The sequence below is a fragment of the Panthera onca genome, chromosome A1 (genome assembly GCF_046562875.1).
Source record: "Panthera onca isolate mPanOnc1 chromosome A1, mPanOnc1 haplotype 2, whole genome shotgun sequence".
NCBI classification, from domain to species: Eukaryota; Metazoa; Chordata; class Mammalia; order Carnivora; family Felidae; genus Panthera; species Panthera onca.
Genome location: NC_138339.1, coordinates 44,914,505 through 44,926,634, shown reverse-complemented (window position 1 = coordinate 44,926,634; position 12,130 = coordinate 44,914,505). Strand labels below are relative to the sequence as shown.

General features: G+C 38.2%; 1 long non-coding RNA gene across 2 annotated transcripts in view; it reads left to right on the top strand.

The window, feature by feature from the left end:
- The first annotated feature begins 5,218 nt into the window (after positions 1-5,218).
- LOC144614890 (uncharacterized) overlaps positions 5,219-12,130 on the top strand; it is a 40,754-nt gene continuing 33,842 nt past the window's right edge. For both annotated transcript variants that reach the window (XR_013553176.1, XR_013553172.1), the window contains exons 1-2: positions 5,219-5,512; positions 9,900-10,018. This is a non-coding gene — a long non-coding RNA (uncharacterized LOC144614890). The remainder of the gene's footprint in view (positions 5,513-9,899; positions 10,019-12,130) is intronic.

Sequence of the window (12,130 nt, the reverse complement as noted above, 5' to 3'; positions counted from 1 at the left end):
AACCTAACCAAGTCTGGTAGGCCATATTCTAAGTGAGATAGTTAGGGAAATTATTATTTTGTGTGGGTATTTTTTTCACAGCAAATGATTAGAACAGTTATAATTTAGCTTTAATAGTGTAGCTCTGCTAAAGAAAACAAGCCTTTTGGCTATATACCCAAATATTTCTTATAGGCTGTTAAGACAATCAAGCATGTTCTACATTTTCTTCTTTGCATTGGGAAATTGCTTCTTAAATAAAAACACTGAAAATATGTATCCTGAGAGATTTTATTGTTCAGAAAATGTAAATTCTTCTAATATGAATTTAAAAACTGGATGAACATTAATGAAGGAACTATGTGAAAGTCCTGAATTCAACTGAAGGCTAATTTTTTTTTCTCTTAAAACCCACACCTGTTCATCACTTGACATTTTACCCCTACCCTTTTAATTCTTGTGGTCTCTGAGTTTCTGTAATTGGCCTCTCAGATTTCCTATTTAGTGAAGGGTCTGAAGTATGCAGTATCCAAATTTGTGGCACGTCTGAAATGTTCAGTTTGGCTGTTTCAAAAAACCATCTGGATTGATTCAGCTGTGATGCATCTGGTTAGATTGGTTGTGGGCCAGGTTAAAAAAAAAAATACACTGGATGGAATTGCCTGTCAAGAATCTGATCATTTTGCTTTAAATGCTTGGCCATAAAATCATAAATTAGGAAATAGTCTCAATGGGTAAAAATGCTTTCAAAGAGTCATCTATTCTAGTCCTGACTTACTATTTAGGAAATTTTCCTTCACAACTAACCTAACATTTTCTTTCTACAATTAACAAAAAGCCACATTGCTTTATTTAGCTTCAGCATGGAGAGTGAAGTCTTCTAGGCAATCCTGAAAAGTTGTAAATTATTTCCATAAAATTGTGATCACACAGATGAGTTTAGATTAATTGGGGATTTCAGGTAATTGATTGCAGGCTTAAAAACCTTCTTCTGACCAATGATTATTTGTTTTGACAATTTTCCTCCAAAATGTCTGATTTCACTTTTGCGATACAGTAATTTTTACTCCTCTGCTTTTTAATAGTCTAATTTTTATCTGTGGCAAGTAGTTGCGTTGCATTTCACTGGACAATCTCAAGTGTCGGCACTCTCTAAAATGTAAAGGCTTACGAAGTCAACCATTATTCCACAGAGCATCTCAGTGACTTTTTAAGACATGTCCTCATACTTTCAGCCTATTCTTAACAAAGTGTGGTCTGAACAGAACACTGGGGACTGAATGGAACTCATCCAAGTAGAATAGGAATTCAGAATGGCACCTCTCCTTACAGATGACCTATCACAGGGTCCCTAGTCACCTGTTAACCTTCCTCTAAGAAAGGCACTCAAACCAGACCTGTTTTTCCCTCCTCTTTGAAAACATCATCACTTCTATCCATTTCTCAAGCCAAACCTGAGTCATTTTTTACTTTTTACCTCCTCTAGAACAGTCAATTCATCAGTAAGTCCTAACCCCACTGCCCCCAAATTATATCTCCAATGTATCAACTTCTTATCAACTCCAGTGCAACCAGCCTTCAAAAGTGACCATTATCTCTCATGTGCAACAGTTTCCTACCTGGATTCTCAGTTTTCACTTTTGTCTCTTTGTCTTCCATTATTTTTAGGCAAATAAAAACATCATAATCTTACATTAAAGGATCACCATCAAAGTTAACATCTTAGTATATGTGTCTATGGATCTTTTTCTATGCATGTATGTATACATGTGGGGTTATTTTTAAGTTTATTTATTTAGAGAGAGAGAGAATCCCAAGCAGGCTCCACACTGATAGCCCCATGTGGGGCTCGAACTCACCAACCATGAGATCATGACCTGAGCCCAAATCAACAGTTGATGCTCAACTGACTGAGCCACCCAGGCACCCCTGCATGTGTTGTTTTTTAACCAAAGTAAGAACATAGTGTATACTATTTTTAACTTGTTTCTCATTGATAATATCACCTCTATATTTCAGTAATTTAAAAAATTTCTCTAATGATCCTGAAATGTTTTTTACAGGTGTTTTTTTTTTTCTATTTCAGGATCATACTTTAATCCTACTTTTAATATAGCATAGTCCCTTTCTTATGTTTCTGGCTTATTGAAAAGACTAGACCAATTTTCTTAACATGCCTTTTTTTTACAGAAAGGTCTGACCTCTTGTAAATGTAAATTAGATCAGTTGACTTTCTTTCTTAAACATATTAATGAATTCTCACTGCATGTAGAACGAAATCCAAATTCCTATTGCCTACAAGGCCTTATGATCTGCTTCTGCCCAACCTCACTGGTTTGGTCTTCTAACCACTCTTTCTTCTTACTCACAAAGTACCAGCTGTATAGGGCTAAATCTCAGATCCTCAAAAACTTCAAGTTTTTCTTACCTCAACACCTTTGTACCTGCCCTCTTCTCTCTGATCTTACAGTTTTTCTATCTCAGTTCAAATAGCATAGCTTCTGAGAGGTTTCTCCTGTTTTCCAATATAAAGTAGTCATCTTCCCCTATCTTTGGTGACTACAATAAACACTGGCCTGTTTTCATGCACTTGTGTAATTCCCTCCCACAGTGACTCTGGGCTTGCCCATCTGTTGATTTGGTCAATGGGACATTGAAAAACAGGACAATCATGTATGCTTGGGGACACCTGCACACTGGGGTTTGTGCATTTAATATCCACCTAGTAATATTATTCTAATAAGCAGCTTGGGGAGGAATGCAAAATAATGACAAGGTAAAGAGAACCCGGAGAATGAGAGGTCATCTTGGATGTTCGAGCCCCAAATGACCTCCCAGCTGACTGTGGTTGCACAAGTAACTTTGACTGTAGCGCGTGGAGGAGGAGAGTAACTTGGTTGAGTCCAGTCAACCTACTGATTCATGAGAATAAACAAATCATTGTTGCTCTAAGGCAGTGCATTTTCAGTAGTTTTTACACTGCACTTGAGAACTGAAACCAGTTCTTCTTCATTTTAGTGTACTTCATAACATTTATCACCACTTGATATAATCAGACATTCCTGTCCCCCTGATTATAGTCCATCTCCTGCCATTGTAAGTTCCATAAAAACAAAATTTTTTCCTGATCATTTACCATCATATGCACCTTCAGTGCCTATGACAGAGCCTGCCAGCTCAGTAAAATGTGTTTAATGAATGAATAAATAAAAAGCTGCAAAACCTGAGAAAAGTTTGGGGAAAATGTATAAAAGACAAGCTAGACAGGGCTCCTGGGTGACTCAGGCAGTTAAGCGTCTGACTTCGGCTTGGGTCATGATCTCATGGTTCATGGGTTCGAGCCTGTGACGGGCTCTGTGCTGACAGCTCAGAGCCTGGAGCCTGCTTCAGAGTCTGTGTCTTCCTCTCTCTCTGCCCCTCTCCCACTCGCACTCTGTCTCTCTGTCTGTTAAAAAAAAAGTGAATACAAGTTAAAAAAAAAAAAAAAAAAGACAAGCATATTCAAAGATCATCTAAGCCAATCTTTCCTGTTATTGGTGAGGAAAGGTAGTCCAGAGAAGAAAAGGTTAGAACAAGGCCTAAACAATAAGAAAGAATCTGTAAACCAAGTCTTCTAGAAAGCAAACCACTCAGATTAGGAATCCCAGATCCAAGAATACAAAAAGCTCTTTAAGTCTGAAAGTGTTACAAAAAAAGTGATTTTGGACTGGAAGCATCTGGATTTGGAACTGTTTTTCCTGAATAGTCTGGAGTAGAGCTGTATGGTGCTTGGGAAGGTACTCTTGGCCATATAACTACCCACTTTGTGCAACCTCTGGGCAGCCACGATTGTACATATTGACTCTAATTGCTTGGTAGTGACTTAGATCCCCACAGAAGCCTGGTCTCCCAACTCCTGCTATAGCACTTTTCCATGCCAACATCCTGTCCCCAAGCTGTGGTGGTGTTTTTGGTGTTCTTTTTTTTTTTTTTTTTTTTTTTAAACCATGGTATTACCCAGGTTTGCTCTGTGACACTGATCCCCATAACTACGTGGACAAACTTACCAGCCTCTATTCACTGTTCACAGTATGTCAGGACCTCTAAGTGGTTTTCATGAATTCTTTCATTTAAAATTCACAGCATCTCTTAGAAGTCAATACTATTATAGTTCCCATGTACTGATGAATAAACTGTGCCTCAAAAAATGTAGGTAATCTGTTAACAACTAAAATAAGTAAAGCAGTCTGGCTTCAAATCTCTATATGCCTATCTACAAATCTTAAATCCTACTGCCTCTTCTCTGTGATGCCTCAACCCTCATGGGCTTGTATGTGCCAACCTCGGTCCATTTCCCAACCCTGGATACCCCTTCACTGGGAAGTGCCTCATTTCTTTGAGCCCAAATTTACTGTCATGCTTAAACTGAGAATTTGTGGATTTTACTTGATATGTCACATCTCCCAAGTGGCTCAGGAATAGTTCATGCCTTAACTCCCCCAAAAGTATCTCATCTTACATATTTCAAATCTGCTGGCAGCCTAGTGAGGAATGTATTTTGGGATAGAGGAGCTCTAAGAGCTTGGCTATACGAAAGATAACTTCCCCCATATCTGTATTCTGGCATATTCTGCCCTGTGTAAATATTTAGTTATGTTTAAGAGTGGGAAACAGTCATTTTATTTAGAACCTTAAGCTTAAGGAAACCCAAACACCATTTACTCCAGGATTTTTAGTAATATATCATTTTCCTCCCATCCTCTCATGCAAATGCAGTACATAAAAGATAAGAATCATGTTTCTCTGATTTAAGGAAGTATGTGTATGTGTGGTAACTGTAGTGGTAAGGATAGGGAGAAATTAGCTATATCTGGCTCCTTGGCTTCCTGCTTTTGCCAGAAAATCTGAGGCTGAAGAAAGTGACTACTCAAGGCCATACAGTTTCCCAGACGACAATATCGTTTCCAGTAAGTGTTGGCACCTAGTCCTTTGATGCTAAAATGCACAACGTAATTCAGTGTATGCGCTACATCTTTACCTGGGTAGTAGGCAATGCTTTTTCCTTTCCTGCCTCTCCAAGAAAAGAATTGCTTCCCCCTTTTTTCCAGGCCCACCTCCCTGGATTCTCTCATGGTGTACACTGGTTGCTGCCTCCAGACTGGGTTGCCTAGCAACCAAGCTCTGCAGGCTTCGTAATAGACAAAGGCTTTTCCTTCTAGTCCAACTGCTGTGCTAATGCTCATTGTTGACAAGGGAACAACTCCCTACTGAACACACTCTGTAATATGGAGGCAGATTTAGGGACATGGTACCAGGAGCTATGGACATCTCTCCTAAACGGGAAGGCGAATACAAGTTTGAGGGCCAACTTAGTTTACTGCACGGACTATTTCATACATTGATAGATGACTATGCATGCATTTCTACTTGATGGCTCACCAAAATTGTATTATAGAAGGCATTTTGTCACAGTGGAATCTGAATTCAGAGAACCATTCATATCACCATCTTCTTGGCCCATAAAACCGACAAAGAAATTATCTGATATTGCAAGGTACGTAACCACACAGTTAGAAATTATTTCATGCCTATCAACTAAGTGTCTCAGATGTAAACTCCATTTAACTAGAAGCACTTGAATTCATAGAACACTTTCAAATCCTTTTCACTGGATCCTAACATTGAGCAACCATCAAGGTAGGCAGAACATGGAATGGTATTTTCACCTAACTGAACAATGAGGTGACTCACCCAATGGTAGAAATAAGGAGACAAAGATTATTCTTTAAAACCGGTTCTTCAGAGTCCTCTGGCTCCAGGTACTTGTTCAGCTCTGGGACAGATGCATCTTCATATGTAAAACGACTTTATATGTATAGCTTGCTTGTTGCAAAAGGAGGGCAGAAGGTCACTTTCTAAATTGCTAAATAAGCTTGGAGAAATGTAACAACTTATTATGCAGTATTCAGCAAAGCTGTGACCCTCTTATCTTTCTGAATCAAGGCAATCAGCCATTAAACACTATATTACTGATGTCTCCATAGTGTTATTCTCAGATGGCATGTGAATGCATGTAGAAAGATATGCAAGCAACTAAATTTTAAATATAGATTGGCAAAATGCAATTAAATACACTCCACTATTGACTATGGCAGGATTTCATAACCTTTTTTGTTTCCTAGGAAAAAGCAAGATAATCAACTTGATCATAGCAATTGTGTCTATTTTCCTTGGCTTTGTGTCTTTTATATGCCTCACAGAGCCTGGCATATAGAAGTCTTAAATATTTATGGAACTAAAGACTAAAGAAAAAATAAGAAACCAGTATGTTACCCATTATAGCAGAAAGATCCTGTGTTCCAATTCCTACCTCATATCATCCAGTTAGACCTTAGGTTCAAATTCAGGAAGATTCTTCTCATGTTTTAGTATTGCTAAAATTTTGCAAAGTTTTCCAGTGGAAAAATAAAAGATCTTTCCTTTGAAATAAGACCAGACACCCAACTGTAAGTCCAGACCCATTCAGATAGAAATTCAGATAGAAAACATAAAGATTCAACCAAATCAGAATTTCCCTTCTTACCCTCAGTATCTTAATTCTCCTTCTCACATTCATTAGTATTCCATCTTTGAACACAATGATCATCAGATGTTTTGCTTACCTAGTTCTATAATCCATTATTTTTAAGACAAGTTTATTATAGCACATACAGCATACTAATCAAAAGTATAAAATTTGGACTCAGAATAACCTAGGTAAAAGGCCTCTCTTCCTAATGGCTGGTGACCTTTGGGCATCTTTGAACCAGTTTTATTATAAGCAAAATGGGAATTATAGCACTTTATGTCAGTGCAGTGGTAGGTAGATATTTAATAAGATATATCATGTAAGACTTTTTGCTTGGACCTAGCATATAAGGCTCAATAAATGTTAGTCATTAAATGATAAAAAAATAATAGTGATTTAAATAAGTAAATATTTGGCTTTATATTGAGTTATTTTTTGAGGGGTCCACATTCTTTCAAGGCCCAAGATGCCCCAAACTTTTCAATCAACACAAAGAAAGAGTTCCTAATACATTTCCAAGAAATGTGTTCAAATAGCATTTAACAAGACTTTGTACTCTTCTAGGACCAGGGAGGAACTCTAGAGAAGCAGCAAGCTAGACCTTTTCCATGAAGGGATTTGCTGTTGGTACCCTACTATCTCCCTTCTCTTCCCACCTCCACCACCTGGAAGGAGGAATTATTCAGTACACCCTGTTCCTGCTCCTCCCTATGCTGGATAGAAATGCACCATGTTTTTCCATCACATGCTAGATTTTTCTGACACCATCTGTTCTCATAAGCCCACGGCACACAGTTTGCCTTGCTGTCACAACTCGATTTGAAAATGTCGAGAAGAAATGTGATGAATGATTCTGAGGAATGTTGTTTACCTACCCACAAACCACCATTGAGTTGTAGGGATTTGGGGCTGGATAAAATACTGAGATCATATGATTAGCCCTACTAATACCTCACAGAGTTTGAATGAAAGAGACAAGAGCTGATTGCAAAGATTTTCAACCCAGTGAGGACCCGTTGCTACAGATCAGGCCTTAGCTCTTATTTTTGAAGTCCTAGTTTCCACTACTATGTTAACCACCTTCCACACATAACACAATCCTCAACACCCTAACAAGACAGAAGACGCTGGTTATCATCCACCTGCATGGTTGAGAAACTAGAGGTGTAGAAGGATGAGTTAATCTCCTTACACTCATACAGCTAGTAAATGGCAGAGTTGAAATATGAATCCAAGTTGTCTGTCTCTAGACTCTCCGTCCTTGACCAATGTATATAATGCCTCCTACAGGAACGGTAAACTAAGAACCAGTTGGCTTGCACTCTCTGGTTCCACCTTTAAGAAGATGCCATATCCTGGAGTTACAGTTTTATTTTGCCATTATTGTAACCCTAAAGTGTAAGGAAGTTCATTAAGGGCAGAGACCATGAAATACTTACATCTACACTTACATACACATTCACACCACCTTTAATCATGCATAGTAGGTGCTCTGTAATATCATTGATTTATCAAATAGAGACAACTAACCAGGGTGATCAAATAATTTATCACCCAAATCAGGGTATGTTTGAGGGGGAAAGGGGTCCTTCTACAACAACAACTATAAATTGAGATCATCCTACACAAATTAGATCACGTGTTTAATCTAGTTATAACCTCTGTTAATCTATTCAGTGTTATGAGCTCCCTCTGAGATTAAGATTAGAGACAGCCTTTGAAACTGCAACACCCGAAAAATGGAGCCATCTATCCTAAACACAAACCCAGAAACAGAGACTATAAAAAAGACAACCTGGATGTCACCCTGATTTTGTTTTCCCTTTTATAAATGTGTTTGTGATTTTTTTTTTCCCCACTCCTCAGCAGATGCTACCTGATTTGTGCTCTGGCTAATGTCACTCTCGTCAAAAGCATTGCCAAACGCAATGAGGTGCGACTGACACCAGGAAAGATGATGAGCAAGGAGAATGGCAGCTGGCTGCATTTCCTTCTTGTAGAATTTTAATGAATCAAGGAGCATTCTGATAGAGTACATCTGTACATGCTAGAAGCAAAGCAGAATGCTCTCGATCCAAACTCTGAGATCTGCAAACTCTCAAGTAGGCTCCACCCTCATGACAGGGCTGGATGGGTCCTGAATGGAGGATGAGGATTGAAAAATACATGCAACCGCTGCAGAGCCATAGGAAAAATGGCAGAGAAGTTGTTACAAAACTGGAGTTCTCTCTCACTCTGGGCTACTCTCCAGTTCTCCGACTTAGGCAAACTCTTTGTCTTAACTACAAATCTATTAATAGTAATAATTAAAGCTACTTTAAGCAAAAGCAAGAACACAATTGGTTTATCTCAAGGATCCACAGGCATTTCATGGAAGCCAAGGGCAGGAACACAGCAGGGTCTCAGAAGCACCGTAAATCTAGGAAGGGACCTCGTTTCTTCTTTAATTACTGTTTTTTGTTTCTGTGAATTTGCTTCTCTCTCTTCTCTGTCCATCTTTATTCTCCCCCCCCCCCTCTAGTTTTCTGATGGAAGACAGAATAATGCAGCTTTTCACGGTGTCAGTAGCCACAAGGAAAGACTAATTCTCAATTCTTATTCTCTTTTCCATGTCTGATTCCCAGCCTAGTATCTGATTGGCTTAGCTAGTGTCAGGTGTCTTTCCCACCCAGGCTCAAAAGCATAAAAAGAGTATTCATCAATTTTAGATATCATGCCTGGGATCTATTCCTCTGACTCAATAGAAGACAGATTCATCCCCTTTGCAGAGGAACTGTTTGTGAGTGGAGACATTTTCAAAGGTGTCCATTCACTTGTGTACCCGTGTTCCCTCAAAAGTAAAATCCAACTTCTCTCCCCTGATGTGGTTATATCTTAAATGATACTACGTACAAGGGAAAAAAAAATGTGGAATGAAAAGGGCTTTACTTCGGTCAGGCACTAGCTTTAAACATGAATGACCCTGTAAGTCAGATGCAAAGCAATCATAGTTAAGCCTATATATTCTAATTTCCCAAGTTGTAGTCCTCCTTCCACAGATACCTGGTAGGTCTATGTCACTGCCAGAAAAGAAGAAAAAGTTTCCTCATTTGAATCTTGTGGGCATAAAGTTCACTCTCAAGTCAAAACCCTCTCCTTCTCTAGATTTACAATTAATTCATTTATTTGCATTATGTAAATGGTACCTTCTATAAATTCATATTAATAGTTATCATTAATAAACTCAGTTGCTATTTCTCTGAGCTCTGAGATGCTTAATTATTAGAATTGTAAACACAACATAAGGGGTACAGAAAGCATGAATATTTAGAAATACTGACAGATTTTGTTCATGACCTGCCATGATTATTAATATTACTATAAATTTTGCCAGGGCAGCTTGTCAGCATGGGTACTAAGTATGAAGCAAGGAAGAATCCATTACCCAGAGCAGAATTCTCGACGAAATGCCACTACAAAAGAAAAGAACACACATCTCACTCAAGCCTTAAGGTAACAGTCAAGCAAATAACAGATCTTCACTAAGGCCTGTAGTGGGTCAAGACTCAACAATGTCAGGGGTTAGGACAGGGCTGGGGTGTGAAATAATATTTTTGAAGTCTTTATTCATAGACCCTTCCACATATGTCTGATCTAGACCTTCCTATCCAACCCTCTATAGAAATGACTTAGTGAAAAAAAACATCAAATTCCTTACCATTAAAGGAGGCATAATTAAAATATCTGCCCTGCCTAACTCAACCTGGCAGGGAGGGAATATTTTGTCACTGAGCCACAGAGAAGAGTTGAAATTCAGGGTTTCAAGCATCGTTTACCCAAGAAAGCTTGAAGTCACATAAACCCTGTGTAAACATGAGCCATCTTACTTAGAACCACAGAAACAAGATCCATCACATGATGCTCTTGACAGGTAAAAATACAAGGAGGCTCTCACTGCAAAGAGCAAGATGGTAAGGTACAGATTACTGATGGGTGGTGCCATCTGAGAGGGTAAAATTTGAGATGAAGGAAAAGGGACAGAGACTAGAGAAAGGGGATGTAAAGGGAGAAAGGAAACAAAAGAGAACATTCAGGCAGAGTTTCAAAGATGTATAACATGAAGACTGGTTGTTCTTTATACTCTCAATGGTGCATATATGCAAACCTGCAGACATGGACACACATGGTCATGTACTTCCTCCACCCACAGACACCACATATATATGTATATATATATATATATATATATATATATATATATATATATACACACACACACATATATATACATACACACATATATATATACATACATATATATACACACATATATATATATATATACATACACATACATATATATGTATATATGTATATATATGTATGTGTATATATATGTATATATATATACACAATCTCCTCATATTCCTCAATATGTACAATGCATGTGTCCACGCACACACATAAAAATATTCCCACAAGTCACACACACAAACACACAAACACTCCCCCCACCTTGCAGACTTTGTTTCATACACAAGGGTATCAACAGCATTTTAGCAAAGCTGTCTGAAACAAATGCAGAAATGAAGCACACAAATACTTTAAAGACAGACATAGGGACAGAGGCTGTCTGACCAAGACTCAATCAGGAAAACAGGAAGACCTAACTATAAATGCTAATAGAGAGGTCAGCATGACTGACTCCTGCTTCCTTAAAGCAGTTGGTAATTTTTTCTATATTACTGTCGATAGAATTAAAGATAGAAGAAATTCAGGTTAATGGCTGAGTGCTCTCATTAGCCAATCGATTGGTGATCATTTTGGAAAGAATATTTAAGTGGCATATTTACCAAATGGTCCTACTCAAATGCTAACTAAAATAGAAAGTTATAAAAAACATAAGTCACTATACTTGTTGATCCATCTACCCAAATGCACACAGGAATCAACTGAGACACAAATATACAAACACACACTTGAACATCTGTAATTATCAAATATATCGCTCCAAATGCCCACATGTAGCTTTGAGTTGTTAAATAAGCTTTTAGTTGTATGTGCGAAATGGTACTGCATAAAGGAAAGGGTAACTAAGTTCACTTGAGAGCCACCATTTATTAAGAAGCAACTATGTGCAGACACTATTTCAAAATTCTCCACATTATCTTATTAAAACCTTACAATGTTTCTGTAGTGTAGGTACTATTATCTCCATTTTGTGTATGCCCCTGAAAAAGGGGCAGAGCTTGAATGTGAACCTAGGTGATCTAGTTCTAGAATATTATACTAAAATAAGGACATTTAATTCCCATGCTGATCATCAACTAGTAGTAACTGTCTGTAATGCCATATAGAGTACTTCTGACTGCATCTGGGCTTGTAAAGAAAGTGCTGTGAAGTGTGCAATGGGTAGAAAGGTGAGTAGAGTATGCATAATGAGTATTTGCAACACTGATCTGGGTTGCAGAGGATGAGCAACCACTAACCATATGTGTGACCTTGCCCAAAATGGCCAGTGGAAAGTGAAGGAATCACAGACAGTACCACTAGTTTAGCAATATTATTATGGGTGTGAATACGACAAGGACCTCTTAGCATAATCCTGGATGGCTAGAACAGCCT